General features: G+C 40.5%; 67 non-coding genes across 67 annotated transcripts; all 67 read left to right on the top strand.

Moving 5' to 3' along the window:
- Positions 1-232: 232 nt before the first annotated feature.
- Positions 233-374, top strand: LOC145220963 (U4 spliceosomal RNA). Its single transcript, XR_013858468.1, has one exon. It is a non-coding gene; the product is annotated as a U4 spliceosomal RNA (small nuclear RNA).
- Positions 375-549: 175 nt separating this feature from the next.
- Positions 550-666, top strand: LOC145220833 (U5 spliceosomal RNA). The gene has a single exon (XR_013858346.1). It is a non-coding gene; the product is annotated as a U5 spliceosomal RNA (small nuclear RNA).
- Positions 667-921: 255 nt separating this feature from the next.
- LOC145220951 (U4 spliceosomal RNA) lies at positions 922-1,063 on the top strand. Its single transcript, XR_013858457.1, has one exon. It is a non-coding gene; the product is annotated as a U4 spliceosomal RNA (small nuclear RNA).
- A 176-nt stretch (positions 1,064-1,239) lies between these two features.
- LOC145220831 (U5 spliceosomal RNA) lies at positions 1,240-1,356 on the top strand. Its single transcript, XR_013858344.1, has one exon. It is a non-coding gene; the product is annotated as a U5 spliceosomal RNA (small nuclear RNA).
- A 255-nt stretch (positions 1,357-1,611) lies between these two features.
- On the top strand, positions 1,612-1,754 carry LOC145221818 (U4 spliceosomal RNA). The gene has a single exon (XR_013859274.1). It is a non-coding gene; the product is annotated as a U4 spliceosomal RNA (small nuclear RNA).
- Positions 1,755-1,929: 175 nt separating this feature from the next.
- On the top strand, positions 1,930-2,046 carry LOC145220830 (U5 spliceosomal RNA). The gene has a single exon (XR_013858343.1). It is a non-coding gene; the product is annotated as a U5 spliceosomal RNA (small nuclear RNA).
- A 255-nt stretch (positions 2,047-2,301) lies between these two features.
- LOC145220940 (U4 spliceosomal RNA) lies at positions 2,302-2,443 on the top strand. Its single transcript, XR_013858446.1, has one exon. It is a non-coding gene; the product is annotated as a U4 spliceosomal RNA (small nuclear RNA).
- A 175-nt stretch (positions 2,444-2,618) lies between these two features.
- LOC145220829 (U5 spliceosomal RNA) lies at positions 2,619-2,735 on the top strand. The gene has a single exon (XR_013858341.1). It is a non-coding gene; the product is annotated as a U5 spliceosomal RNA (small nuclear RNA).
- Positions 2,736-2,990: 255 nt separating this feature from the next.
- Positions 2,991-3,132, top strand: LOC145220928 (U4 spliceosomal RNA). The gene has a single exon (XR_013858435.1). It is a non-coding gene; the product is annotated as a U4 spliceosomal RNA (small nuclear RNA).
- A 175-nt stretch (positions 3,133-3,307) lies between these two features.
- On the top strand, positions 3,308-3,424 carry LOC145220828 (U5 spliceosomal RNA). Its single transcript, XR_013858340.1, has one exon. It is a non-coding gene; the product is annotated as a U5 spliceosomal RNA (small nuclear RNA).
- Positions 3,425-3,679: 255 nt separating this feature from the next.
- Positions 3,680-3,821, top strand: LOC145220915 (U4 spliceosomal RNA). The gene has a single exon (XR_013858424.1). It is a non-coding gene; the product is annotated as a U4 spliceosomal RNA (small nuclear RNA).
- Positions 3,822-3,995: 174 nt separating this feature from the next.
- LOC145220827 (U5 spliceosomal RNA) lies at positions 3,996-4,112 on the top strand. Its single transcript, XR_013858339.1, has one exon. It is a non-coding gene; the product is annotated as a U5 spliceosomal RNA (small nuclear RNA).
- A 255-nt stretch (positions 4,113-4,367) lies between these two features.
- LOC145220902 (U4 spliceosomal RNA) lies at positions 4,368-4,509 on the top strand. The gene has a single exon (XR_013858413.1). It is a non-coding gene; the product is annotated as a U4 spliceosomal RNA (small nuclear RNA).
- Positions 4,510-4,684: 175 nt separating this feature from the next.
- LOC145220826 (U5 spliceosomal RNA) lies at positions 4,685-4,801 on the top strand. Its single transcript, XR_013858338.1, has one exon. It is a non-coding gene; the product is annotated as a U5 spliceosomal RNA (small nuclear RNA).
- Positions 4,802-5,056: 255 nt separating this feature from the next.
- LOC145220890 (U4 spliceosomal RNA) lies at positions 5,057-5,198 on the top strand. Its single transcript, XR_013858401.1, has one exon. It is a non-coding gene; the product is annotated as a U4 spliceosomal RNA (small nuclear RNA).
- A 175-nt stretch (positions 5,199-5,373) lies between these two features.
- Positions 5,374-5,490, top strand: LOC145220825 (U5 spliceosomal RNA). Its single transcript, XR_013858337.1, has one exon. It is a non-coding gene; the product is annotated as a U5 spliceosomal RNA (small nuclear RNA).
- Positions 5,491-5,745: 255 nt separating this feature from the next.
- Positions 5,746-5,887, top strand: LOC145220879 (U4 spliceosomal RNA). Its single transcript, XR_013858390.1, has one exon. It is a non-coding gene; the product is annotated as a U4 spliceosomal RNA (small nuclear RNA).
- Positions 5,888-6,062: 175 nt separating this feature from the next.
- Positions 6,063-6,179, top strand: LOC145220823 (U5 spliceosomal RNA). The gene has a single exon (XR_013858336.1). It is a non-coding gene; the product is annotated as a U5 spliceosomal RNA (small nuclear RNA).
- A 255-nt stretch (positions 6,180-6,434) lies between these two features.
- On the top strand, positions 6,435-6,576 carry LOC145220867 (U4 spliceosomal RNA). The gene has a single exon (XR_013858379.1). It is a non-coding gene; the product is annotated as a U4 spliceosomal RNA (small nuclear RNA).
- A 175-nt stretch (positions 6,577-6,751) lies between these two features.
- LOC145220822 (U5 spliceosomal RNA) lies at positions 6,752-6,868 on the top strand. The gene has a single exon (XR_013858335.1). It is a non-coding gene; the product is annotated as a U5 spliceosomal RNA (small nuclear RNA).
- Positions 6,869-7,123: 255 nt separating this feature from the next.
- Positions 7,124-7,265, top strand: LOC145220855 (U4 spliceosomal RNA). Its single transcript, XR_013858367.1, has one exon. It is a non-coding gene; the product is annotated as a U4 spliceosomal RNA (small nuclear RNA).
- Positions 7,266-7,440: 175 nt separating this feature from the next.
- On the top strand, positions 7,441-7,557 carry LOC145220821 (U5 spliceosomal RNA). The gene has a single exon (XR_013858334.1). It is a non-coding gene; the product is annotated as a U5 spliceosomal RNA (small nuclear RNA).
- Positions 7,558-7,812: 255 nt separating this feature from the next.
- On the top strand, positions 7,813-7,954 carry LOC145220844 (U4 spliceosomal RNA). The gene has a single exon (XR_013858356.1). It is a non-coding gene; the product is annotated as a U4 spliceosomal RNA (small nuclear RNA).
- Positions 7,955-8,129: 175 nt separating this feature from the next.
- On the top strand, positions 8,130-8,246 carry LOC145220819 (U5 spliceosomal RNA). Its single transcript, XR_013858332.1, has one exon. It is a non-coding gene; the product is annotated as a U5 spliceosomal RNA (small nuclear RNA).
- A 255-nt stretch (positions 8,247-8,501) lies between these two features.
- On the top strand, positions 8,502-8,643 carry LOC145220832 (U4 spliceosomal RNA). Its single transcript, XR_013858345.1, has one exon. It is a non-coding gene; the product is annotated as a U4 spliceosomal RNA (small nuclear RNA).
- A 175-nt stretch (positions 8,644-8,818) lies between these two features.
- Positions 8,819-8,935, top strand: LOC145220818 (U5 spliceosomal RNA). The gene has a single exon (XR_013858331.1). It is a non-coding gene; the product is annotated as a U5 spliceosomal RNA (small nuclear RNA).
- Positions 8,936-9,190: 255 nt separating this feature from the next.
- Positions 9,191-9,332, top strand: LOC145220820 (U4 spliceosomal RNA). Its single transcript, XR_013858333.1, has one exon. It is a non-coding gene; the product is annotated as a U4 spliceosomal RNA (small nuclear RNA).
- A 175-nt stretch (positions 9,333-9,507) lies between these two features.
- Positions 9,508-9,624, top strand: LOC145220817 (U5 spliceosomal RNA). The gene has a single exon (XR_013858330.1). It is a non-coding gene; the product is annotated as a U5 spliceosomal RNA (small nuclear RNA).
- A 254-nt stretch (positions 9,625-9,878) lies between these two features.
- Positions 9,879-10,020, top strand: LOC145220809 (U4 spliceosomal RNA). Its single transcript, XR_013858322.1, has one exon. It is a non-coding gene; the product is annotated as a U4 spliceosomal RNA (small nuclear RNA).
- A 175-nt stretch (positions 10,021-10,195) lies between these two features.
- Positions 10,196-10,312, top strand: LOC145220816 (U5 spliceosomal RNA). The gene has a single exon (XR_013858329.1). It is a non-coding gene; the product is annotated as a U5 spliceosomal RNA (small nuclear RNA).
- A 255-nt stretch (positions 10,313-10,567) lies between these two features.
- LOC145220796 (U4 spliceosomal RNA) lies at positions 10,568-10,709 on the top strand. Its single transcript, XR_013858311.1, has one exon. It is a non-coding gene; the product is annotated as a U4 spliceosomal RNA (small nuclear RNA).
- Positions 10,710-10,884: 175 nt separating this feature from the next.
- On the top strand, positions 10,885-11,001 carry LOC145220815 (U5 spliceosomal RNA). Its single transcript, XR_013858328.1, has one exon. It is a non-coding gene; the product is annotated as a U5 spliceosomal RNA (small nuclear RNA).
- A 255-nt stretch (positions 11,002-11,256) lies between these two features.
- On the top strand, positions 11,257-11,398 carry LOC145220785 (U4 spliceosomal RNA). Its single transcript, XR_013858300.1, has one exon. It is a non-coding gene; the product is annotated as a U4 spliceosomal RNA (small nuclear RNA).
- A 175-nt stretch (positions 11,399-11,573) lies between these two features.
- On the top strand, positions 11,574-11,690 carry LOC145220814 (U5 spliceosomal RNA). The gene has a single exon (XR_013858327.1). It is a non-coding gene; the product is annotated as a U5 spliceosomal RNA (small nuclear RNA).
- Positions 11,691-11,945: 255 nt separating this feature from the next.
- Positions 11,946-12,087, top strand: LOC145220773 (U4 spliceosomal RNA). The gene has a single exon (XR_013858289.1). It is a non-coding gene; the product is annotated as a U4 spliceosomal RNA (small nuclear RNA).
- A 175-nt stretch (positions 12,088-12,262) lies between these two features.
- On the top strand, positions 12,263-12,379 carry LOC145220813 (U5 spliceosomal RNA). The gene has a single exon (XR_013858326.1). It is a non-coding gene; the product is annotated as a U5 spliceosomal RNA (small nuclear RNA).
- A 255-nt stretch (positions 12,380-12,634) lies between these two features.
- Positions 12,635-12,776, top strand: LOC145220761 (U4 spliceosomal RNA). Its single transcript, XR_013858279.1, has one exon. It is a non-coding gene; the product is annotated as a U4 spliceosomal RNA (small nuclear RNA).
- Positions 12,777-12,951: 175 nt separating this feature from the next.
- On the top strand, positions 12,952-13,068 carry LOC145220812 (U5 spliceosomal RNA). The gene has a single exon (XR_013858325.1). It is a non-coding gene; the product is annotated as a U5 spliceosomal RNA (small nuclear RNA).
- Positions 13,069-13,323: 255 nt separating this feature from the next.
- Positions 13,324-13,465, top strand: LOC145220749 (U4 spliceosomal RNA). Its single transcript, XR_013858269.1, has one exon. It is a non-coding gene; the product is annotated as a U4 spliceosomal RNA (small nuclear RNA).
- Positions 13,466-13,640: 175 nt separating this feature from the next.
- LOC145220811 (U5 spliceosomal RNA) lies at positions 13,641-13,757 on the top strand. The gene has a single exon (XR_013858324.1). It is a non-coding gene; the product is annotated as a U5 spliceosomal RNA (small nuclear RNA).
- Positions 13,758-14,012: 255 nt separating this feature from the next.
- Positions 14,013-14,154, top strand: LOC145221824 (U4 spliceosomal RNA). The gene has a single exon (XR_013859280.1). It is a non-coding gene; the product is annotated as a U4 spliceosomal RNA (small nuclear RNA).
- Positions 14,155-14,329: 175 nt separating this feature from the next.
- Positions 14,330-14,446, top strand: LOC145220810 (U5 spliceosomal RNA). The gene has a single exon (XR_013858323.1). It is a non-coding gene; the product is annotated as a U5 spliceosomal RNA (small nuclear RNA).
- Positions 14,447-14,701: 255 nt separating this feature from the next.
- Positions 14,702-14,843, top strand: LOC145221813 (U4 spliceosomal RNA). The gene has a single exon (XR_013859269.1). It is a non-coding gene; the product is annotated as a U4 spliceosomal RNA (small nuclear RNA).
- A 175-nt stretch (positions 14,844-15,018) lies between these two features.
- On the top strand, positions 15,019-15,135 carry LOC145220807 (U5 spliceosomal RNA). The gene has a single exon (XR_013858321.1). It is a non-coding gene; the product is annotated as a U5 spliceosomal RNA (small nuclear RNA).
- Positions 15,136-15,390: 255 nt separating this feature from the next.
- Positions 15,391-15,532, top strand: LOC145221801 (U4 spliceosomal RNA). The gene has a single exon (XR_013859258.1). It is a non-coding gene; the product is annotated as a U4 spliceosomal RNA (small nuclear RNA).
- Positions 15,533-15,707: 175 nt separating this feature from the next.
- Positions 15,708-15,824, top strand: LOC145220806 (U5 spliceosomal RNA). The gene has a single exon (XR_013858320.1). It is a non-coding gene; the product is annotated as a U5 spliceosomal RNA (small nuclear RNA).
- Positions 15,825-16,079: 255 nt separating this feature from the next.
- LOC145221789 (U4 spliceosomal RNA) lies at positions 16,080-16,221 on the top strand. Its single transcript, XR_013859247.1, has one exon. It is a non-coding gene; the product is annotated as a U4 spliceosomal RNA (small nuclear RNA).
- A 175-nt stretch (positions 16,222-16,396) lies between these two features.
- Positions 16,397-16,513, top strand: LOC145220805 (U5 spliceosomal RNA). Its single transcript, XR_013858319.1, has one exon. It is a non-coding gene; the product is annotated as a U5 spliceosomal RNA (small nuclear RNA).
- Positions 16,514-16,768: 255 nt separating this feature from the next.
- Positions 16,769-16,910, top strand: LOC145221778 (U4 spliceosomal RNA). Its single transcript, XR_013859236.1, has one exon. It is a non-coding gene; the product is annotated as a U4 spliceosomal RNA (small nuclear RNA).
- A 175-nt stretch (positions 16,911-17,085) lies between these two features.
- LOC145220804 (U5 spliceosomal RNA) lies at positions 17,086-17,202 on the top strand. Its single transcript, XR_013858318.1, has one exon. It is a non-coding gene; the product is annotated as a U5 spliceosomal RNA (small nuclear RNA).
- Positions 17,203-17,457: 255 nt separating this feature from the next.
- LOC145221765 (U4 spliceosomal RNA) lies at positions 17,458-17,599 on the top strand. Its single transcript, XR_013859223.1, has one exon. It is a non-coding gene; the product is annotated as a U4 spliceosomal RNA (small nuclear RNA).
- Positions 17,600-17,774: 175 nt separating this feature from the next.
- Positions 17,775-17,891, top strand: LOC145220803 (U5 spliceosomal RNA). Its single transcript, XR_013858317.1, has one exon. It is a non-coding gene; the product is annotated as a U5 spliceosomal RNA (small nuclear RNA).
- A 255-nt stretch (positions 17,892-18,146) lies between these two features.
- On the top strand, positions 18,147-18,288 carry LOC145221753 (U4 spliceosomal RNA). Its single transcript, XR_013859212.1, has one exon. It is a non-coding gene; the product is annotated as a U4 spliceosomal RNA (small nuclear RNA).
- Positions 18,289-18,463: 175 nt separating this feature from the next.
- On the top strand, positions 18,464-18,580 carry LOC145220801 (U5 spliceosomal RNA). The gene has a single exon (XR_013858316.1). It is a non-coding gene; the product is annotated as a U5 spliceosomal RNA (small nuclear RNA).
- Positions 18,581-18,835: 255 nt separating this feature from the next.
- LOC145221742 (U4 spliceosomal RNA) lies at positions 18,836-18,977 on the top strand. The gene has a single exon (XR_013859201.1). It is a non-coding gene; the product is annotated as a U4 spliceosomal RNA (small nuclear RNA).
- A 175-nt stretch (positions 18,978-19,152) lies between these two features.
- LOC145220800 (U5 spliceosomal RNA) lies at positions 19,153-19,269 on the top strand. The gene has a single exon (XR_013858315.1). It is a non-coding gene; the product is annotated as a U5 spliceosomal RNA (small nuclear RNA).
- Positions 19,270-19,524: 255 nt separating this feature from the next.
- On the top strand, positions 19,525-19,666 carry LOC145221731 (U4 spliceosomal RNA). The gene has a single exon (XR_013859190.1). It is a non-coding gene; the product is annotated as a U4 spliceosomal RNA (small nuclear RNA).
- A 175-nt stretch (positions 19,667-19,841) lies between these two features.
- On the top strand, positions 19,842-19,958 carry LOC145220799 (U5 spliceosomal RNA). The gene has a single exon (XR_013858314.1). It is a non-coding gene; the product is annotated as a U5 spliceosomal RNA (small nuclear RNA).
- A 255-nt stretch (positions 19,959-20,213) lies between these two features.
- On the top strand, positions 20,214-20,355 carry LOC145221720 (U4 spliceosomal RNA). Its single transcript, XR_013859179.1, has one exon. It is a non-coding gene; the product is annotated as a U4 spliceosomal RNA (small nuclear RNA).
- Positions 20,356-20,530: 175 nt separating this feature from the next.
- On the top strand, positions 20,531-20,647 carry LOC145220798 (U5 spliceosomal RNA). The gene has a single exon (XR_013858313.1). It is a non-coding gene; the product is annotated as a U5 spliceosomal RNA (small nuclear RNA).
- A 255-nt stretch (positions 20,648-20,902) lies between these two features.
- Positions 20,903-21,044, top strand: LOC145221709 (U4 spliceosomal RNA). The gene has a single exon (XR_013859168.1). It is a non-coding gene; the product is annotated as a U4 spliceosomal RNA (small nuclear RNA).
- A 175-nt stretch (positions 21,045-21,219) lies between these two features.
- LOC145220797 (U5 spliceosomal RNA) lies at positions 21,220-21,336 on the top strand. The gene has a single exon (XR_013858312.1). It is a non-coding gene; the product is annotated as a U5 spliceosomal RNA (small nuclear RNA).
- A 255-nt stretch (positions 21,337-21,591) lies between these two features.
- LOC145221696 (U4 spliceosomal RNA) lies at positions 21,592-21,733 on the top strand. Its single transcript, XR_013859157.1, has one exon. It is a non-coding gene; the product is annotated as a U4 spliceosomal RNA (small nuclear RNA).
- A 175-nt stretch (positions 21,734-21,908) lies between these two features.
- LOC145220795 (U5 spliceosomal RNA) lies at positions 21,909-22,025 on the top strand. Its single transcript, XR_013858310.1, has one exon. It is a non-coding gene; the product is annotated as a U5 spliceosomal RNA (small nuclear RNA).
- A 255-nt stretch (positions 22,026-22,280) lies between these two features.
- On the top strand, positions 22,281-22,422 carry LOC145221685 (U4 spliceosomal RNA). Its single transcript, XR_013859146.1, has one exon. It is a non-coding gene; the product is annotated as a U4 spliceosomal RNA (small nuclear RNA).
- A 175-nt stretch (positions 22,423-22,597) lies between these two features.
- On the top strand, positions 22,598-22,714 carry LOC145220794 (U5 spliceosomal RNA). Its single transcript, XR_013858309.1, has one exon. It is a non-coding gene; the product is annotated as a U5 spliceosomal RNA (small nuclear RNA).
- A 255-nt stretch (positions 22,715-22,969) lies between these two features.
- On the top strand, positions 22,970-23,111 carry LOC145221673 (U4 spliceosomal RNA). The gene has a single exon (XR_013859135.1). It is a non-coding gene; the product is annotated as a U4 spliceosomal RNA (small nuclear RNA).
- The last annotated feature ends 106 nt before the right edge of the window (positions 23,112-23,217 follow it).

The following is a 23,217-nucleotide window of genomic DNA, read 5'->3' as shown; positions in this document are numbered from 1 at the left end:
CATGACCATTGTCAGTTATGGTTGGTGCGGTTAATCGGACAATTGATGAAACGCTTTCCGCATAGAAATGCTATATCTTAGCAACTCAGTGCCCTCTTTCATTTTTTTTTGTGATCGTTATCATTTAAATACCGTGGGCATCGCAAACTGACACAGAAAGTCGTAGTCTCGATTTGCAACAAACATAAATGTTACAAGCGGGCACAAGAGTAAGGAACTAGATTCCAAAGGCAGCTTTGCGCAGAGGCGATATCGTAGCTGATGAGGATATTCCGAGGCGCGATTATTGCTAGTTGAAAACTAAACCCAATACCCCGCCCTGTTACCGCTTTGTACGGTTTTAACAGGGGCAATATATGGACGATTCTTGCAATCGCTGATTTCTTTTAGTATTTAATCTCCAGAAAGCGTGCGTGTGTCGACATGACAAATCGTGTGGCATTATTTAAGTATTGTACAAAGGACAATTTGCAAAAAATTTGAACCAAACACACCACAAACTGAAAGTCGGAATCTGTTTCTTTCGTTAATACTACCTATTCGTTCTGCAACTCTGATCTCACTTCAACATGAGCAAATCTTTCGCCTTTTACTAAAGATTTCCGTGGAGTGGGGTATTTTCAAGAGTCTTTGCTATTTGTTGAAACCACAACAACTGCTTGTGGTGAAATCGTCAATCAATCGATGTGCATGACCATTGTCAGTTATGGTTGGTGCGGTTAATCGGACAATTGATGAAACGCTTTCCGCATAGAAATGCTATATCTTAGCAACTCAGTGCCCTCTTTCATTTTTTTTTGTGATCGTTATCATTTAAATACCGTGGGCATCGCAAACTGACACAGAAAGTCGTAGTCTCGATTTGCAACAAACATAAATGTTACAAGCGGGCACAAGAGTAAGGAACTAGATTCCAAAGGCAGCTTTGCGCAGAGGCGATATCGTAGCTGATGAGGATATTCCGAGGCGCGATTATTGCTAGTTGAAAACTAAACCCAATACCCCGCCCTGTTACCGCTTTGTACGGTTTTAACAGGGGCAATATATGGACGATTCTTGCAATCGCTGATTTCTTTTAGTATTTAATCTCCAGAAAGCGTGCGTGTGTCGACATGACAAATCGTGTGGCATTATTTAAGTATTGTACAAAGGACAATTTGCAAAAAAATTTGAACCAAACACACCACAAACTGAAAGTCGGAATCTGTTTCTTTCGTTAATACTACCTATTCGTTCTGCAACTCTGATCTCACTTCAACATGAGCAAATCTTTCGCCTTTTACTAAAGATTTCCGTGGAGTGGGGTATTTTCAAGAGTCTTTGCTATTTGTTGAAACCACAACAACTGCTTGTGGTGAAATCGTCAATCAATCGATGTGCATGACCATTGTCAGTTATGGTTGGTGCGGTTAATCGGACAATTGATGAAACGCTTTCCGCATAGAAATGCTATATCTTAGCAACTCAGTGCCCTCTTTCATTTTTTTTTGTGATCGTTATCATTTAAATACCGTGGGCATCGCAAACTGACACAGAAAGTCGTAGTCTCGATTTGCAACAAACATAAATGTTACAAGCGGGCACAAGAGTAAGGAACTAGATTCCAAAGGCAGCTTTGCGCAGAGGCGATATCGTAGCTGATGAGGATATTCCGAGGCGCGATTATTGCTAGTTGAAAACTAAACCCAATACCCCGCCCTGTTACCGCTTTGTACGGTTTTAACAGGGGGCAATATATGGACGATTCTTGCAATCGCTGATTTCTTTTAGTATTTAATCTCCAGAAAGCGTGCGTGTGTCGACATGACAAATCGTGTGGCATTATTTAAGTATTGTACAAAGGACAATTTGCAAAAAATTTGAACCAAACACACCACAAACTGAAAGTCGGAATCTGTTTCTTTCGTTAATACTACCTATTCGTTCTGCAACTCTGATCTCACTTCAACATGAGCAAATCTTTCGCCTTTTACTAAAGATTTCCGTGGAGTGGGGTATTTTCAAGAGTCTTTGCTATTTGTTGAAACCACAACAACTGCTTGTGGTGAAATCGTCAATCAATCGATGTGCATGACCATTGTCAGTTATGGTTGGTGCGGTTAATCGGACAATTGATGAAACGCTTTCCGCATAGAAATGCTATATCTTAGCAACTCAGTGCCCTCTTTCATTTTTTTTTGTGATCGTTATCATTTAAATACCGTGGGCATCGCAAACTGACACAGAAAGTCGTAGTCTCGATTTGCAACAAACATAAATGTTACAAGCGGGCACAAGAGTAAGGAACTAGATTCCAAAGGCAGCTTTGCGCAGAGGCGATATCGTAGCTGATGAGGATATTCCGAGGCGCGATTATTGCTAGTTGAAAACTAAACCCAATACCCCGCCCTGTTACCGCTTTGTACGGTTTTAACAGGGGCAATATATGGACGATTCTTGCAATCGCTGATTTCTTTTAGTATTTAATCTCCAGAAAGCGTGCGTGTGTCGACATGACAAATCGTGTGGCATTATTTAAGTATTGTACAAAGGACAATTTGCAAAAAATTTGAACCAAACACACCACAAACTGAAAGTCGGAATCTGTTTCTTTCGTTAATACTACCTATTCGTTCTGCAACTCTGATCTCACTTCAACATGAGCAAATCTTTCGCCTTTTACTAAAGATTTCCGTGGAGTGGGGTATTTTCAAGAGTCTTTGCTATTTGTTGAAACCACAACAACTGCTTGTGGTGAAATCGTCAATCAATCGATGTGCATGACCATTGTCAGTTATGGTTGGTGCGGTTAATCGGACAATTGATGAAACGCTTTCCGCATAGAAATGCTATATCTTAGCAACTCAGTGCCCTCTTTCATTTTTTTTTGTGATCGTTATCATTTAAATACCGTGGGCATCGCAAACTGACACAGAAAGTCGTAGTCTCGATTTGCAACAAACATAAATGTTACAAGCGGGCACAAGAGTAAGGAACTAGATTCCAAAGGCAGCTTTGCGCAGAGGCGATATCGTAGCTGATGAGGATATTCCGAGGCGCGATTATTGCTAGTTGAAAACTAAACCCAATACCCCGCCCTGTTACCGCTTTGTACGGTTTTAACAGGGGCAATATATGGACGATTCTTGCAATCGCTGATTTCTTTTAGTATTTAATCTCCAGAAAGCGTGCGTGTGTCGACATGACAAATCGTGTGGCATTATTTAAGTATTGTACAAAGGACAATTTGCAAAAAATTTGAACCAAACACACCACAAACTGAAAGTCGGAATCTGTTTCTTTCGTTAATACTACCTATTCGTTCTGCAACTCTGATCTCACTTCAACATGAGCAAATCTTTCGCCTTTTACTAAAGATTTCCGTGGAGTGGGGTATTTTCAAGAGTCTTTGCTATTTGTTGAAACCACAACAACTGCTTGTGGTGAAATCGTCAATCAATCGATGTGCATGACCATTGTCAGTTATGGTTGGTGCGGTTAATCGGACAATTGATGAAACGCTTTCCGCATAGAAATGCTATATCTTAGCAACTCAGTGCCCTCTTTCATTTTTTTTTGTGATCGTTATCATTTAAATACCGTGGGCATCGCAAACTGACACAGAAAGTCGTAGTCTCGATTTGCAACAAACATAAATGTTACAAGCGGGCACAAGAGTAAGGAACTAGATTCCAAAGGCAGCTTTGCGCAGAGGCGATATCGTAGCTGATGAGGATATTCCGAGGCGCGATTATTGCTAGTTGAAAACTAAACCCAATACCCCGCCCTGTTACCGCTTTGTACGGTTTTAACAGGGGCAATATATGGACGATTCTTGCAATCGCTGATTTCTTTTAGTATTTAATCTCCAGAAAGCGTGCGTGTGTCGACATGACAAATCGTGTGGCATTATTTAAGTATTGTACAAAGGACAATTTGCAAAAATTTGAACCAAACACACCACAAACTGAAAGTCGGAATCTGTTTCTTTCGTTAATACTACCTATTCGTTCTGCAACTCTGATCTCACTTCAACATGAGCAAATCTTTCGCCTTTTACTAAAGATTTCCGTGGAGTGGGGTATTTTCAAGAGTCTTTGCTATTTGTTGAAACCACAACAACTGCTTGTGGTGAAATCGTCAATCAATCGATGTGCATGACCATTGTCAGTTATGGTTGGTGCGGTTAATCGGACAATTGATGAAACGCTTTCCGCATAGAAATGCTATATCTTAGCAACTCAGTGCCCTCTTTCATTTTTTTTTGTGATCGTTATCATTTAAATACCGTGGGCATCGCAAACTGACACAGAAAGTCGTAGTCTCGATTTGCAACAAACATAAATGTTACAAGCGGGCACAAGAGTAAGGAACTAGATTCCAAAGGCAGCTTTGCGCAGAGGCGATATCGTAGCTGATGAGGATATTCCGAGGCGCGATTATTGCTAGTTGAAAACTAAACCCAATACCCCGCCCTGTTACCGCTTTGTACGGTTTTAACAGGGGCAATATATGGACGATTCTTGCAATCGCTGATTTCTTTTAGTATTTAATCTCCAGAAAGCGTGCGTGTGTCGACATGACAAATCGTGTGGCATTATTTAAGTATTGTACAAAGGACAATTTGCAAAAAATTTGAACCAAACACACCACAAACTGAAAGTCGGAATCTGTTTCTTTCGTTAATACTACCTATTCGTTCTGCAACTCTGATCTCACTTCAACATGAGCAAATCTTTCGCCTTTTACTAAAGATTTCCGTGGAGTGGGGTATTTTCAAGAGTCTTTGCTATTTGTTGAAACCACAACAACTGCTTGTGGTGAAATCGTCAATCAATCGATGTGCATGACCATTGTCAGTTATGGTTGGTGCGGTTAATCGGACAATTGATGAAACGCTTTCCGCATAGAAATGCTATATCTTAGCAACTCAGTGCCCTCTTTCATTTTTTTTTGTGATCGTTATCATTTAAATACCGTGGGCATCGCAAACTGACACAGAAAGTCGTAGTCTCGATTTGCAACAAACATAAATGTTACAAGCGGGCACAAGAGTAAGGAACTAGATTCCAAAGGCAGCTTTGCGCAGAGGCGATATCGTAGCTGATGAGGATATTCCGAGGCGCGATTATTGCTAGTTGAAAACTAAACCCAATACCCCGCCCTGTTACCGCTTTGTACGGTTTTAACAGGGGCAATATATGGACGATTCTTGCAATCGCTGATTTCTTTTAGTATTTAATCTCCAGAAAGCGTGCGTGTGTCGACATGACAAATCGTGTGGCATTATTTAAGTATTGTACAAAGGACAATTTGCAAAAAATTTGAACCAAACACACCACAAACTGAAAGTCGGAATCTGTTTCTTTCGTTAATACTACCTATTCGTTCTGCAACTCTGATCTCACTTCAACATGAGCAAATCTTTCGCCTTTTACTAAAGATTTCCGTGGAGTGGGGTATTTTCAAGAGTCTTTGCTATTTGTTGAAACCACAACAACTGCTTGTGGTGAAATCGTCAATCAATCGATGTGCATGACCATTGTCAGTTATGGTTGGTGCGGTTAATCGGACAATTGATGAAACGCTTTCCGCATAGAAATGCTATATCTTAGCAACTCAGTGCCCTCTTTCATTTTTTTTTGTGATCGTTATCATTTAAATACCGTGGGCATCGCAAACTGACACAGAAAGTCGTAGTCTCGATTTGCAACAAACATAAATGTTACAAGCGGGCACAAGAGTAAGGAACTAGATTCCAAAGGCAGCTTTGCGCAGAGGCGATATCGTAGCTGATGAGGATATTCCGAGGCGCGATTATTGCTAGTTGAAAACTAAACCCAATACCCCGCCCTGTTACCGCTTTGTACGGTTTTAACAGGGGCAATATATGGACGATTCTTGCAATCGCTGATTTCTTTTAGTATTTAATCTCCAGAAAGCGTGCGTGTGTCGACATGACAAATCGTGTGGCATTATTTAAGTATTGTACAAAGGACAATTTGCAAAAAATTTGAACCAAACACACCACAAACTGAAAGTCGGAATCTGTTTCTTTCGTTAATACTACCTATTCGTTCTGCAACTCTGATCTCACTTCAACATGAGCAAATCTTTCGCCTTTTACTAAAGATTTCCGTGGAGTGGGGTATTTTCAAGAGTCTTTGCTATTTGTTGAAACCACAACAACTGCTTGTGGTGAAATCGTCAATCAATCGATGTGCATGACCATTGTCAGTTATGGTTGGTGCGGTTAATCGGACAATTGATGAAACGCTTTCCGCATAGAAATGCTATATCTTAGCAACTCAGTGCCCTCTTTCATTTTTTTTTGTGATCGTTATCATTTAAATACCGTGGGCATCGCAAACTGACACAGAAAGTCGTAGTCTCGATTTGCAACAAACATAAATGTTACAAGCGGGCACAAGAGTAAGGAACTAGATTCCAAAGGCAGCTTTGCGCAGAGGCGATATCGTAGCTGATGAGGATATTCCGAGGCGCGATTATTGCTAGTTGAAAACTAAACCCAATACCCCGCCCTGTTACCGCTTTGTACGGTTTTAACAGGGGCAATATATGGACGATTCTTGCAATCGCTGATTTCTTTTAGTATTTAATCTCCAGAAAGCGTGCGTGTGTCGACATGACAAATCGTGTGGCATTATTTAAGTATTGTACAAAGGACAATTTGCAAAAAATTTGAACCAAACACACCACAAACTGAAAGTCGGAATCTGTTTCTTTCGTTAATACTACCTATTCGTTCTGCAACTCTGATCTCACTTCAACATGAGCAAATCTTTCGCCTTTTACTAAAGATTTCCGTGGAGTGGGGTATTTTCAAGAGTCTTTGCTATTTGTTGAAACCACAACAACTGCTTGTGGTGAAATCGTCAATCAATCGATGTGCATGACCATTGTCAGTTATGGTTGGTGCGGTTAATCGGACAATTGATGAAACGCTTTCCGCATAGAAATGCTATATCTTAGCAACTCAGTGCCCTCTTTCATTTTTTTTTGTGATCGTTATCATTTAAATACCGTGGGCATCGCAAACTGACACAGAAAGTCGTAGTCTCGATTTGCAACAAACATAAATGTTACAAGCGGGCACAAGAGTAAGGAACTAGATTCCAAAGGCAGCTTTGCGCAGAGGCGATATCGTAGCTGATGAGGATATTCCGAGGCGCGATTATTGCTAGTTGAAAACTAAACCCAATACCCCGCCCTGTTACCGCTTTGTACGGTTTTAACAGGGGCAATATATGGACGATTCTTGCAATCGCTGATTTCTTTTAGTATTTAATCTCCAGAAAGCGTGCGTGTGTCGACATGACAAATCGTGTGGCATTATTTAAGTATTGTACAAAGGACAATTTGCAAAAAATTTGAACCAAACACACCACAAACTGAAAGTCGGAATCTGTTTCTTTCGTTAATACTACCTATTCGTTCTGCAACTCTGATCTCACTTCAACATGAGCAAATCTTTCGCCTTTTACTAAAGATTTCCGTGGAGTGGGGTATTTTCAAGAGTCTTTGCTATTTGTTGAAACCACAACAACTGCTTGTGGTGAAATCGTCAATCAATCGATGTGCATGACCATTGTCAGTTATGGTTGGTGCGGTTAATCGGACAATTGATGAAACGCTTTCCGCATAGAAATGCTATATCTTAGCAACTCAGTGCCCTCTTTCATTTTTTTTTGTGATCGTTATCATTTAAATACCGTGGGCATCGCAAACTGACACAGAAAGTCGTAGTCTCGATTTGCAACAAACATAAATGTTACAAGCGGGCACAAGAGTAAGGAACTAGATTCCAAAGGCAGCTTTGCGCAGAGGCGATATCGTAGCTGATGAGGATATTCCGAGGCGCGATTATTGCTAGTTGAAAACTAAACCCAATACCCCGCCCTGTTACCGCTTTGTACGGTTTTAACAGGGGCAATATATGGACGATTCTTGCAATCGCTGATTTCTTTTAGTATTTAATCTCCAGAAAGCGTGCGTGTGTCGACATGACAAATCGTGTGGCATTATTTAAGTATTGTACAAAGGACAATTTGCAAAAAATTTGAACCAAACACACCACAAACTGAAAGTCGGAATCTGTTTCTTTCGTTAATACTACCTATTCGTTCTGCAACTCTGATCTCACTTCAACATGAGCAAATCTTTCGCCTTTTACTAAAGATTTCCGTGGAGTGGGGTATTTTCAAGAGTCTTTGCTATTTGTTGAAACCACAACAACTGCTTGTGGTGAAATCGTCAATCAATCGATGTGCATGACCATTGTCAGTTATGGTTGGTGCGGTTAATCGGACAATTGATGAAACGCTTTCCGCATAGAAATGCTATATCTTAGCAACTCAGTGCCCTCTTTCATTTTTTTTTGTGATCGTTATCATTTAAATACCGTGGGCATCGCAAACTGACACAGAAAGTCGTAGTCTCGATTTGCAACAAACATAAATGTTACAAGCGGGCACAAGAGTAAGGAACTAGATTCCAAAGGCAGCTTTGCGCAGAGGCGATATCGTAGCTGATGAGGATATTCCGAGGCGCGATTATTGCTAGTTGAAAACTAAACCCAATACCCCGCCCTGTTACCGCTTTGTACGGTTTTAACAGGGGCAATATATGGACGATTCTTGCAATCGCTGATTTCTTTTAGTATTTAATCTCCAGAAAGCGTGCGTGTGTCGACATGACAAATCGTGTGGCATTATTTAAGTATTGTACAAAGGACAATTTGCAAAAAATTTGAACCAAACACACCACAAACTGAAAGTCGGAATCTGTTTCTTTCGTTAATACTACCTATTCGTTCTGCAACTCTGATCTCACTTCAACATGAGCAAATCTTTCGCCTTTTACTAAAGATTTCCGTGGAGTGGGGTATTTTCAAGAGTCTTTGCTATTTGTTGAAACCACAACAACTGCTTGTGGTGAAATCGTCAATCAATCGATGTGCATGACCATTGTCAGTTATGGTTGGTGCGGTTAATCGGACAATTGATGAAACGCTTTCCGCATAGAAATGCTATATCTTAGCAACTCAGTGCCCTCTTTCATTTTTTTTTGTGATCGTTATCATTTAAATACCGTGGGCATCGCAAACTGACACAGAAAGTCGTAGTCTCGATTTGCAACAAACATAAATGTTACAAGCGGGCACAAGAGTAAGGAACTAGATTCCAAAGGCAGCTTTGCGCAGAGGCGATATCGTAGCTGATGAGGATATTCCGAGGCGCGATTATTGCTAGTTGAAAACTAAACCCAATACCCCGCCCTGTTACCGCTTTGTACGGTTTTAACAGGGGCAATATATGGACGATTCTTGCAATCGCTGATTTCTTTTAGTATTTAATCTCCAGAAAGCGTGCGTGTGTCGACATGACAAATCGTGTGGCATTATTTAAGTATTGTACAAAGGACAATTTGCAAAAAATTTGAACCAAACACACCACAAACTGAAAGTCGGAATCTGTTTCTTTCGTTAATACTACCTATTCGTTCTGCAACTCTGATCTCACTTCAACATGAGCAAATCTTTCGCCTTTTACTAAAGATTTCCGTGGAGTGGGGTATTTTCAAGAGTCTTTGCTATTTGTTGAAACCACAACAACTGCTTGTGGTGAAATCGTCAATCAATCGATGTGCATGACCATTGTCAGTTATGGTTGGTGCGGTTAATCGGACAATTGATGAAACGCTTTCCGCATAGAAATGCTATATCTTAGCAACTCAGTGCCCTCTTTCATTTTTTTTGTGATCGTTATCATTTAAATACCGTGGGCATCGCAAACTGACACAGAAAGTCGTAGTCTCGATTTGCAACAAACATAAATGTTACAAGCGGGCACAAGAGTAAGGAACTAGATTCCAAAGGCAGCTTTGCGCAGAGGCGATATCGTAGCTGATGAGGATATTCCGAGGCGCGATTATTGCTAGTTGAAAACTAAACCCAATACCCCGCCCTGTTACCGCTTTGTACGGTTTTAACAGGGGCAATATATGGACGATTCTTGCAATCGCTGATTTCTTTTAGTATTTAATCTCCAGAAAGCGTGCGTGTGTCGACATGACAAATCGTGTGGCATTATTTAAGTATTGTACAAAGGACAATTTGCAAAAAATTTGAACCAAACACACCACAAACTGAAAGTCGGAATCTGTTTCTTTCGTTAATACTACCTATTCGTTCTGCAACTCTGATCTCACTTCAACATGAGCAAATCTTTCGCCTTTTACTAAAGATTTCCGTGGAGTGGGGTATTTTCAAGAGTCTTTGCTATTTGTTGAAACCACAACAACTGCTTGTGGTGAAATCGTCAATCAATCGATGTGCATGACCATTGTCAGTTATGGTTGGTGCGGTTAATCGGACAATTGATGAAACGCTTTCCGCATAGAAATGCTATATCTTAGCAACTCAGTGCCCTCTTTCATTTTTTTTTGTGATCGTTATCATTTAAATACCGTGGGCATCGCAAACTGACACAGAAAGTCGTAGTCTCGATTTGCAACAAACATAAATGTTACAAGCGGGCACAAGAGTAAGGAACTAGATTCCAAAGGCAGCTTTGCGCAGAGGCGATATCGTAGCTGATGAGGATATTCCGAGGCGCGATTATTGCTAGTTGAAAACTAAACCCAATACCCCGCCCTGTTACCGCTTTGTACGGTTTTAACAGGGGCAATATATGGACGATTCTTGCAATCGCTGATTTCTTTTAGTATTTAATCTCCAGAAAGCGTGCGTGTGTCGACATGACAAATCGTGTGGCATTATTTAAGTATTGTACAAAGGACAATTTGCAAAAAATTTGAACCAAACACACCACAAACTGAAAGTCGGAATCTGTTTCTTTCGTTAATACTACCTATTCGTTCTGCAACTCTGATCTCACTTCAACATGAGCAAATCTTTCGCCTTTTACTAAAGATTTCCGTGGAGTGGGGTATTTTCAAGAGTCTTTGCTATTTGTTGAAACCACAACAACTGCTTGTGGTGAAATCGTCAATCAATCGATGTGCATGACCATTGTCAGTTATGGTTGGTGCGGTTAATCGGACAATTGATGAAACGCTTTCCGCATAGAAATGCTATATCTTAGCAACTCAGTGCCCTCTTTCATTTTTTTTTGTGATCGTTATCATTTAAATACCGTGGGCATCGCAAACTGACACAGAAAGTCGTAGTCTCGATTTGCAACAAACATAAATGTTACAAGCGGGCACAAGAGTAAGGAACTAGATTCCAAAGGCAGCTTTGCGCAGAGGCGATATCGTAGCTGATGAGGATATTCCGAGGCGCGATTATTGCTAGTTGAAAACTAAACCCAATACCCCGCCCTGTTACCGCTTTGTACGGTTTTAACAGGGGCAATATATGGACGATTCTTGCAATCGCTGATTTCTTTTAGTATTTAATCTCCAGAAAGCGTGCGTGTGTCGACATGACAAATCGTGTGGCATTATTTAAGTATTGTACAAAGGACAATTTGCAAAAAATTTGAACCAAACACACCACAAACTGAAAGTCGGAATCTGTTTCTTTCGTTAATACTACCTATTCGTTCTGCAACTCTGATCTCACTTCAACATGAGCAAATCTTTCGCCTTTTACTAAAGATTTCCGTGGAGTGGGGTATTTTCAAGAGTCTTTGCTATTTGTTGAAACCACAACAACTGCTTGTGGTGAAATCGTCAATCAATCGATGTGCATGACCATTGTCAGTTATGGTTGGTGCGGTTAATCGGACAATTGATGAAACGCTTTCCGCATAGAAATGCTATATCTTAGCAACTCAGTGCCCTCTTTCATTTTTTTTTGTGATCGTTATCATTTAAATACCGTGGGCATCGCAAACTGACACAGAAAGTCGTAGTCTCGATTTGCAACAAACATAAATGTTACAAGCGGGCACAAGAGTAAGGAACTAGATTCCAAAGGCAGCTTTGCGCAGAGGCGATATCGTAGCTGATGAGGATATTCCGAGGCGCGATTATTGCTAGTTGAAAACTAAACCCAATACCCCGCCCTGTTACCGCTTTGTACGGTTTTAACAGGGGCAATATATGGACGATTCTTGCAATCGCTGATTTCTTTTAGTATTTAATCTCCAGAAAGCGTGCGTGTGTCGACATGACAAATCGTGTGGCATTATTTAAGTATTGTACAAAGGACAATTTGCAAAAAATTTGAACCAAACACACCACAAACTGAAAGTCGGAATCTGTTTCTTTCGTTAATACTACCTATTCGTTCTGCAACTCTGATCTCACTTCAACATGAGCAAATCTTTCGCCTTTTACTAAAGATTTCCGTGGAGTGGGGTATTTTCAAGAGTCTTTGCTATTTGTTGAAACCACAACAACTGCTTGTGGTGAAATCGTCAATCAATCGATGTGCATGACCATTGTCAGTTATGGTTGGTGCGGTTAATCGGACAATTGATGAAACGCTTTCCGCATAGAAATGCTATATCTTAGCAACTCAGTGCCCTCTTTCATTTTTTTTTGTGATCGTTATCATTTAAATACCGTGGGCATCGCAAACTGACACAGAAAGTCGTAGTCTCGATTTGCAACAAACATAAATGTTACAAGCGGGCACAAGAGTAAGGAACTAGATTCCAAAGGCAGCTTTGCGCAGAGGCGATATCGTAGCTGATGAGGATATTCCGAGGCGCGATTATTGCTAGTTGAAAACTAAACCCAATACCCCGCCCTGTTACCGCTTTGTACGGTTTTAACAGGGGCAATATATGGACGATTCTTGCAATCGCTGATTTCTTTTAGTATTTAATCTCCAGAAAGCGTGCGTGTGTCGACATGACAAATCGTGTGGCATTATTTAAGTATTGTACAAAGGACAATTTGCAAAAAATTTGAACCAAACACACCACAAACTGAAAGTCGGAATCTGTTTCTTTCGTTAATACTACCTATTCGTTCTGCAACTCTGATCTCACTTCAACATGAGCAAATCTTTCGCCTTTTACTAAAGATTTCCGTGGAGTGGGGTATTTTCAAGAGTCTTTGCTATTTGTTGAAACCACAACAACTGCTTGTGGTGAAATCGTCAATCAATCGATGTGCATGACCATTGTCAGTTATGGTTGGTGCGGTTAATCGGACAATTGATGAAACGCTTTCCGCATAGAAATGCTATATCTTAGCAACTCAGTGCCCTCTTTCATTTTTTTTTGTGATCGTTATCATTTAAATACCGTGGGCATCGCAAACTGACACAGAAAGTCGTAGTCTCGATTTGCAACAAACATAAATGTTACAAGCGGGCACAAGAGTAAGGAACTAGATTCCAAAGGCAGCTTTGCGCAGAGGCGATATCGTAGCTGATGAGGATATTCCGAGGCGCGATTATTGCTAGTTGAAAACTAAACCCAATACCCCGCCCTGTTACCGCTTTGTACGGTTTTAACAGGGGCAATATATGGACGATTCTTGCAATCGCTGATTTCTTTTAGTATTTAATCTCCAGAAAGCGTGCGTGTGTCGACATGACAAATCGTGTGGCATTATTTAAGTATTGTACAAAGGACAATTTGCAAAAAATTTGAACCAAACACACCACAAACTGAAAGTCGGAATCTGTTTCTTTCGTTAATACTACCTATTCGTTCTGCAACTCTGATCTCACTTCAACATGAGCAAATCTTTCGCCTTTTACTAAAGATTTCCGTGGAGTGGGGTATTTTCAAGAGTCTTTGCTATTTGTTGAAACCACAACAACTGCTTGTGGTGAAATCGTCAATCAATCGATGTGCATGACCATTGTCAGTTATGGTTGGTGCGGTTAATCGGACAATTGATGAAACGCTTTCCGCATAGAAATGCTATATCTTAGCAACTCAGTGCCCTCTTTCATTTTTTTTTGTGATCGTTATCATTTAAATACCGTGGGCATCGCAAACTGACACAGAAAGTCGTAGTCTCGATTTGCAACAAACATAAATGTTACAAGCGGGCACAAGAGTAAGGAACTAGATTCCAAAGGCAGCTTTGCGCAGAGGCGATATCGTAGCTGATGAGGATATTCCGAGGCGCGATTATTGCTAGTTGAAAACTAAACCCAATACCCCGCCCTGTTACCGCTTTGTACGGTTTTAACAGGGGCAATATATGGACGATTCTTGCAATCGCTGATTTCTTTTAGTATTTAATCTCCAGAAAGCGTGCGTGTGTCGACATGACAAATCGTGTGGCATTATTTAAGTATTGTACAAAGGACAATTTGCAAAAAATTTGAACCAAACACACCACAAACTGAAAGTCGGAATCTGTTTCTTTCGTTAATACTACCTATTCGTTCTGCAACTCTGATCTCACTTCAACATGAGCAAATCTTTCGCCTTTTACTAAAGATTTCCGTGGAGTGGGGTATTTTCAAGAGTCTTTGCTATTTGTTGAAACCACAACAACTGCTTGTGGTGAAATCGTCAATCAATCGATGTGCATGACCATTGTCAGTTATGGTTGGTGCGGTTAATCGGACAATTGATGAAACGCTTTCCGCATAGAAATGCTATATCTTAGCAACTCAGTGCCCTCTTTCATTTTTTTGTGTGATCGTTATCATTTAAATACCGTGGGCATCGCAAACTGACACAGAAAGTCGTAGTCTCGATTTGCAACAAACATAAATGTTACAAGCGGGCACAAGAGTAAGGAACTAGATTCCAAAGGCAGCTTTGCGCAGAGGCGATATCGTAGCTGATGAGGATATTCCGAGGCGCGATTATTGCTAGTTGAAAACTAAACCCAATACCCCGCCCTGTTACCGCTTTGTACGGTTTTAACAGGGGCAATATATGGACGATTCTTGCAATCGCTGATTTCTTTTAGTATTTAATCTCCAGAAAGCGTGCGTGTGTTGACATGACAAATCGTGTGGCATTATTTAAGTATTGTACAAAGGACAATTTGCAAAAAATTTGAACCAAACACACCACAAACTGAAAGTCGGAATCTGTTTCTTTCGTTAATACTACCTATTCGTTCTGCAACTCTGATCTCACTTCAACATGAGCAAATCTTTCGCCTTTTACTAAAGATTTCCGTGGAGTGGGGTATTTTCAAGAGTCTTTGCTATTTGTTGAAACCACAACAACTGCTTGTGGTGAAATCGTCAATCAATCGATGTGCATGACCATTGTCAGTTATGGTTGGTGCGGTTAATCGGACAATTGATGAAACGCTTTCCGCATAGAAATGCTATATCTTAGCAACTCAGTGCCCTCTTTCATTTTTTTGTGTGATCGTTATCATTTAAATACCGTGGGCATCGCAAACTGACACAGAAAGTCGTAGTCTCGATTTGCAACAAACATAAATGTTACAAGCGGGCACAAGAGTAAGGAACTAGATTCCAAAGGCAGCTTTGCGCAGAGGCGATATCGTAGCTGATGAGGATATTCCGAGGCGCGATTATTGCTAGTTGAAAACTAAACCCAATACCCCGCCCTGTTACCGCTTTGTACGGTTTTAACAGGGGCAATATATGGACGATTCTTGCAATCGCTGATTTCTTTTAGTATTTAATCTCCAGAAAGCGTGCGTGTGTTGACATGACAAATCGTGTGGCATTATTTAAGTATTGTACAAAGGACAATTTGCAAAAAATTTGAACCAAACACACCACAAACTGAAAGTCGGAATCTGTTTCTTTCGTTAATACTACCTATTCGTTCTGCAACTCTGATCTCACTTCAACATGAGCAAATCTTTCGCCTTTTACTAAAGATTTCCGTGGAGTGGGGTATTTTCAAGAGTCTTTGCTATTTGTTGAAACCACAACAACTGCTTGTGGTGAAATCGTCAATCAATCGATGTGCATGACCATTGTCAGTTATGGTTGGTGCGGTTAATCGGACAATTGATGAAACGCTTTCCGCATAGAAATGCTATATCTTAGCAACTCAGTGCCCTCTTTCATTTTTTTGTGTGATCGTTATCATTTAAATACCGTGGGCATCGCAAACTGACACAGAAAGTCGTAGTCTCGATTTGCAACAAACATAAATGTTACAAGCGGGCACAAGAGTAAGGAACTAGATTCCAAAGGCAGCTTTGCGCAGAGGCGATATCGTAGCTGATGAGGATATTCCGAGGCGCGATTATTGCTAGTTGAAAACTAAACCCAATACCCCGCCCTGTTACCGCTTTGTACGGTTTTAACAGGGGCAATATATGGACGATTCTTGCAATCGCTGATTTCTTTTAGTATTTAATCTCCAGAAAGCGTGCGTGTGTTGACATGACAAATCGTGTGGCATTATTTAAGTATTGTACAAAGGACAATTTGCAAAAAATTTGAACCAAACACACCACAAACTGAAAGTCGGAATCTGTTTCTTTCGTTAATACTACCTATTCGTTCTGCAACTCTGATCTCACTTCAACATGAGCAAATCTTTCGCCTTTTACTAAAGATTTCCGTGGAGTGGGGTATTTTCAAGAGTCTTTGCTATTTGTTGAAACCACAACAACTGCTTGTGGTGAAATCGTCAATCAATCGATGTGCATGACCATTGTCAGTTATGGTTGGTGCGGTTAATCGGACAATTGATGAAACGCTTTCCGCATAGAAATGCTATATCTTAGCAACTCAGTGCCCTCTTTCATTTTTTTGTGTGATCGTTATCATTTAAATACCGTGGGCATCGCAAACTGACACAGAAAGTCGTAGTCTCGATTTGCAACAAACATAAATGTTACAAGCGGGCACAAGAGTAAGGAACTAGATTCCAAAGGCAGCTTTGCGCAGAGGCGATATCGTAGCTGATGAGGATATTCCGAGGCGCGATTATTGCTAGTTGAAAACTAAACCCAATACCCCGCCCTGTTACCGCTTTGTACGGTTTTAACAGGGGCAATATATGGACGATTCTTGCAATCGCTGATTTCTTTTAGTATTTAATCTCCAGAAAGCGTGCGTGTGTTGACATGACAAATCGTGTGGCATTATTTAAGTATTGTACAAAGGACAATTTGCAAAAAATTTGAACCAAACACACCACAAACTGAAAGTCGGAATCTGTTTCTTTCGTTAATACTACCTATTCGTTCTGCAACTCTGATCTCACTTCAACATGAGCAAATCTTTCGCCTTTTACTAAAGATTTCCGTGGAGTGGGGTATTTTCAAGAGTCTTTGCTATTTGTTGAAACCACAACAACTGCTTGTGGTGAAATCGTCAATCAATCGATGTGCATGACCATTGTCAGTTATGGTTGGTGCGGTTAATCGGACAATTGATGAAACGCTTTCCGCATAGAAATGCTATATCTTAGCAACTCAGTGCCCTCTTTCATTTTTTTGTGTGATCGTTATCATTTAAATACCGTGGGCATCGCAAACTGACACAGAAAGTCGTAGTCTCGATTTGCAACAAACATAAATGTTACAAGCGGGCACAAGAGTAAGGAACTAGATTCCAAAGGCAGCTTTGCGCAGAGGCGATATCGTAGCTGATGAGGATATTCCGAGGCGCGATTATTGCTAGTTGAAAACTAAACCCAATACCCCGCCCTGTTACCGCTTTGTACGGTTTTAACAGGGGCAATATATGGACGATTCTTGCAATCGCTGATTTCTTTTAGTATTTAATCTCCAGAAAGCGTGCGTGTGTTGACATGACAAATCGTGTGGCATTATTTAAGTATTGTACAAAGGACAATTTGCAAAAAATTTGAACCAAACACACCACAAACTGAAAGTCGGAATCTGTTTCTTTCGTTAATACTACCTATTCGTTCTGCAACTCTGATCTCACTTCAACATGAGCAAATCTTTCGCCTTTTACTAAAGATTTCCGTGGAGTGGGGTATTTTCAAGAGTCTTTGCTATTTGTTGAAACCACAACAACTGCTTGTGGTGAAATCGTCAATCAATCGATGTGCATGACCATTGTCAGTTATGGTTGGTGCGGTTAATCGGACAATTGATGAAACGCTTTCCGCATAGAAATGCTATATCTTAGCAACTCAGTGCCCTCTTTCATTTTTTTGTGTGATCGTTATCATTTAAATACCGTGGGCATCGCAAACTGACACAGAAAGTCGTAGTCTCGATTTGCAACAAACATAAATGTTACAAGCGGGCACAAGAGTAAGGAACTAGATTCCAAAGGCAGCTTTGCGCAGAGGCGATATCGTAGCTGATGAGGATATTCCGAGGCGCGATTATTGCTAGTTGAAAACTAAACCCAATACCCCGCCCTGTTACCGCTTTGTACGGTTTTAACAGGGGCAATATATGGACGATTCTTGCAATCGCTGATTTCTTTTAGTATTTAATCTCCAGAAAGCGTGCGTGTGTTGACATGACAAATCGTGTGGCATTATTTAAGTATTGTACAAAGGACAATTTGCAAAAAATTTGAACCAAACACACCACAAACTGAAAGTCGGAATCTGTTTCTTTCGTTAATACTACCTATTCGTTCTGCAACTCTGATCTCACTTCAACATGAGCAAATCTTTCGCCTTTTACTAAAGATTTCCGTGGAGTGGGGTATTTTCAAGAGTCTTTGCTATTTGTTGAAACCACAACAACTGCTTGTGGTGAAATCGTCAATCAATCGATGTGCATGACCATTGTCAGTTATGGTTGGTGCGGTTAATCGGACAATTGATGAAACGCTTTCCGCATAGAAATGCTATATCTTAGCAACTCAGTGCCCTCTTTCATTTTTTTGTGTGATCGTTATCATTTAAATACCGTGGGCATCGCAAACTGACACAGAAAGTCGTAGTCTCGATTTGCAACAAACATAAATGTTACAAGCGGGCACAAGAGTAAGGAACTAGATTCCAAAGGCAGCTTTGCGCAGAGGCGATATCGTAGCTGATGAGGATATTCCGAGGCGCGATTATTGCTAGTTGAAAACTAAACCCAATACCCCGCCCTGTTACCGCTTTGTACGGTTTTAACAGGGGCAATATATGGACGATTCTTGCAATCGCTGATTTCTTTTAGTATTTAATCTCCAGAAAGCGTGCGTGTGTTGACATGACAAATCGTGTGGCATTATTTAAGTATTGTACAAAGGACAATTTGCAAAAAATTTGAACCAAACACACCACAAACTGAAAGTCGGAATCTGTTTCTTTCGTTAATACTACCTATTCGTTCTGCAACTCTGATCTCACTTCAACATGAGCAAATCTTTCGCCTTTTACTAAAGATTTCCGTGGAGTGGGGTATTTTCAAGAGTCTTTGCTATTTGTTGAAACCACAACAACTGCTTGTGGTGAAATCGTCAATCAATCGATGTGCATGACCATTGTCAGTTATGGTTGGTGCGGTTAATCGGACAATTGATGAAACGCTTTCCGCATAGAAATGCTATATCTTAGCAACTCAGTGCCCTCTTTCATTTTTTTGTGTGATCGTTATCATTTAAATACCGTGGGCATCGCAAACTGACACAGAAAGTCGTAGTCTCGATTTGCAACAAACATAAATGTTACAAGCGGGCACAAGAGTAAGGAACTAGATTCCAAAGGCAGCTTTGCGCAGAGGCGATATCGTAGCTGATGAGGATATTCCGAGGCGCGATTATTGCTAGTTGAAAACTAAACCCAATACCCCGCCCTGTTACCGCTTTGTACGGTTTTAACAGGGGCAATATATGGACGATTCTTGCAATCGCTGATTTCTTTTAGTATTTAATCTCCAGAAAGCGTGCGTGTGTTGACATGACAAATCGTGTGGCATTATTTAAGTATTGTACAAAGGACAATTTGCAAAAAATTTGAACCAAACACACCACAAACTGAAAGTCGGAATCTGTTTCTTTCGTTAATACTACCTATTCGTTCTGCAACTCTGATCTCACTTCAACATGAGCAAATCTTTCGCCTTTTACTAAAGATTTCCGTGGAGTGGGGTATTTTCAAGAGTCTTTGCTATTTGTTGAAACCACAACAACTGCTTGTGGTGAAATCGTCAATCAATCGATGTGCATGACCATTGTCAGTTATGGTTGGTGCGGTTAATCGGACAATTGATGAAACGCTTTCCGCATAGAAATGCTATATCTTAGCAACTCAGTGCCCTCTTTCATTTTTTTGTGTGATCGTTATCATTTAAATACCGTGGGCATCGCAAACTGACACAGAAAGTCGTAGTCTCGATTTGCAACAAACATAAATGTTACAAGCGGGCACAAGAGTAAGGAACTAGATTCCAAAGGCAGCTTTGCGCAGAGGCGATATCGTAGCTGATGAGGATATTCCGAGGCGCGATTATTGCTAGTTGAAAACTAAACCCAATACCCCGCCCTGTTACCGCTTTGTACGGTTTTAACAGGGGCAATATATGGACGATTCTTGCAATCGCTGATTTCTTTTAGTATTTAATCTCCAGAAAGCGTGCGTGTGTTGACATGACAAATCGTGTGGCATTATTTAAGTATTGTACAAAGGACAATTTGCAAAAAATTTGAACCAAACACACCACAAACTGAAAGTCGGAATCTGTTTCTTTCGTTAATACTACCTATTCGTTCTGCAACTCTGATCTCACTTCAACATGAGCAAATCTTTCGCCTTTTACTAAAGATTTCCGTGGAGTGGGGTATTTTCAAGAGTCTTTGCTATTTGTTGAAACCACAACAACTGCTTGTGGTGAAATCGTCAATCAATCGATGTGCATGACCATTGTCAGTTATGGTTGGTGCGGTTAATCGGACAATTGATGAAACGCTTTCCGCATAGAAATGCTATATCTTAGCAACTCAGTGCCCTCTTTCATTTTTTTTTGTGATCGTTATCATTTAAATACCGTGGGCATCGCAAACTGACACAGAAAGTCGTAGTCTCGATTTGCAACAAACATAAATGTTACAAGCGGGCACAAGAGTAAGGAACTAGATTCCAAAGGCAGCTTTGCGCAGAGGCGATATCGTAGCTGATGAGGATATTCCGAGGCGCGATTATTGCTAGTTGAAAACTAAACCCAATACCCCGCCCTGTTACCGCTTTGTACGGTTTTAACAGGGGCAATATATGGACGATTCTTGCAATCGCTGATTTCTTTTAGTATTTAATCTCCAGAAAGCGTGCGTGTGTTGACATGACAAATCGTGTGGCATTATTTAAGTATTGTACAAAGGACAATTTGCAAAAAATTTGAACCAAACACACCACAAACTGAAAGTCGGAATCTGTTTCTTTCGTTAATACTACCTATTCGTTCTGCAACTCTGATCTCACTTCAACATGAGCAAATCTTTCGCCTTTTACTAAAGATTTCCGTGGAGTGGGGTATTTTCAAGAGTCTTTGCTATTTGTTGAAACCACAACAACTGCTTGTGGTGAAATCGTCAATCAATCGATGTGCATGACCATTGTCAGTTATGGTTGGTGCGGTTAATCGGACAATTGATGAAACGCTTTCCGCATAGAAATGCTATATCTTAGCAACTCAGTGCCCTCTTTCATTTTTTTTTGTGATCGTTATCATTTAAATACCGTGGGCATCGCAAACTGACACAGAAAGTCGTAGTCTCGATTTGCAACAAACATAAATGTTACAAGCGGGCACAAGAGTAAGGAACTAGATTCCAAAGGCAGCTTTGCGCAGAGGCGATATCGTAGCTGATGAGGATATTCCGAGGCGCGATTATTGCTAGTTGAAAACTAAACCCAATACCCCGCCCTGTTACCGCTTTGTACGGTTTTAACAGGGGCAATATATGGACGATTCTTGCAATCGCTGATTTCTTTTAGTATTTAATCTCCAGAAAGCGTGCGTGTGTTGACATGACAAATCGTGTGGCATTATTTAAGTATTGTACAAAGGACAATTTGCAAAAAATTTGAACCAAACACACCACAAACTGAAAGTCGGAATCTGTTTCTTTCGTTAATACTACCTATTCGTTCTGCAACTCTGATCTCACTTCAACATGAGCAAATCTTTCGCCTTTTACTAAAGATTTCCGTGGAGTGGGGTATTTTCAAGAGTCTTTGCTATTTGTTGAAACCACAACAACTGCTTGTGGTGAAATCGTCAATCAATCGATGTGCATGACCATTGTCAGTTATGGTTGGTGCGGTTAATCGGACAATTGATGAAACGCTTTCCGCATAGAAATGCTATATCTTAGCAACTCAGTGCCCTCTTTCATTTTTTTTTGTGATCGTTATCATTTAAATACCGTGGGCATCGCAAACTGACACAGAAAGTCGTAGTCTCGATTTGCAACAAACATAAATGTTACAAGCGGGCACAAGAGTAAGGAACTAGATTCCAAAGGCAGCTTTGCGCAGAGGCGATATCGTAGCTGATGAGGATATTCCGAGGCGCGATTATTGCTAGTTGAAAACTAAACCCAATACCCCGCCCTGTTACCGCTTTGTACGGTTTTAACAGGGGCAATATATGGACGATTCTTGCAATCGCTGATTTCTTTTAGTATTTAATCTCCAGAAAGCGTGCGTGTGTTGACATGACAAATCGTGTGGCATTATTTAAATATTGTACAAAGGACAATTTGCAAAAAATTTGAACCAAACACACCACAAACTGAAAGTCGGAATCTGTTTCTTTCGTTAATACTACCTATTCGTTCTGCAACTCTGATCTCACTTCAACATGAGCAAATCTTTCGCCTTTTACTAAAGATTTCCGTGGAGTGGGGTATTTTCAAGAGTCTTTGCTATTTGTTGAAACCACAACAACTGCTTGTGGTGAAATCGTCAATCAATCGATGTGCATGACCATTGTCAGTTATGGTTGGTGCGGTTAATCGGACAATTGATGAAACGCTTTCCGCATAGAAATGCTATATCTTAGCAACTCAGTGCCCTCTTTCATTTTTTTTTGTGATCGTTATCATTTAAATACCGTGGGCATCGCAAACTGACACAGAAAGTCGTAGTCTCGATTTGCAACAAACATAAATGTTACAAGCGGGCACAAGAGTAAGGAACTAGATTCCAAAGGCAGCTTTGCGCAGAGGCGATATCGTAGCTGATGAGGATATTCCGAGGCGCGATTATTGCTAGTTGAAAACTAAACCCAATACCCCGCCCTGTTACCGCTTTGTACGGTTTTAACAGGGGCAATATATGGACGATTCTTGCAATCGCTGATTTCTTTTAGTATTTAATCTCCAGAAAGCGTGCGTGTGTTGACATGACAAATCGTGTGGCATTATTTAAATATTGTACAAAGGACAATTTGCAAAAAATT

The sequence above is a fragment of the Phallusia mammillata genome, chromosome 3 (assembly GCF_965637545.1).
Source record: "Phallusia mammillata chromosome 3, kaPhaMamm4.hap1.1, whole genome shotgun sequence".
In the NCBI taxonomy this organism is placed as follows: domain Eukaryota; kingdom Metazoa; phylum Chordata; class Ascidiacea; order Phlebobranchia; family Ascidiidae; genus Phallusia; species Phallusia mammillata.
The sequence above is the reverse complement of the archived record's forward strand: the minus strand, read 5'-3'. Positions and strand labels throughout refer to the sequence as shown.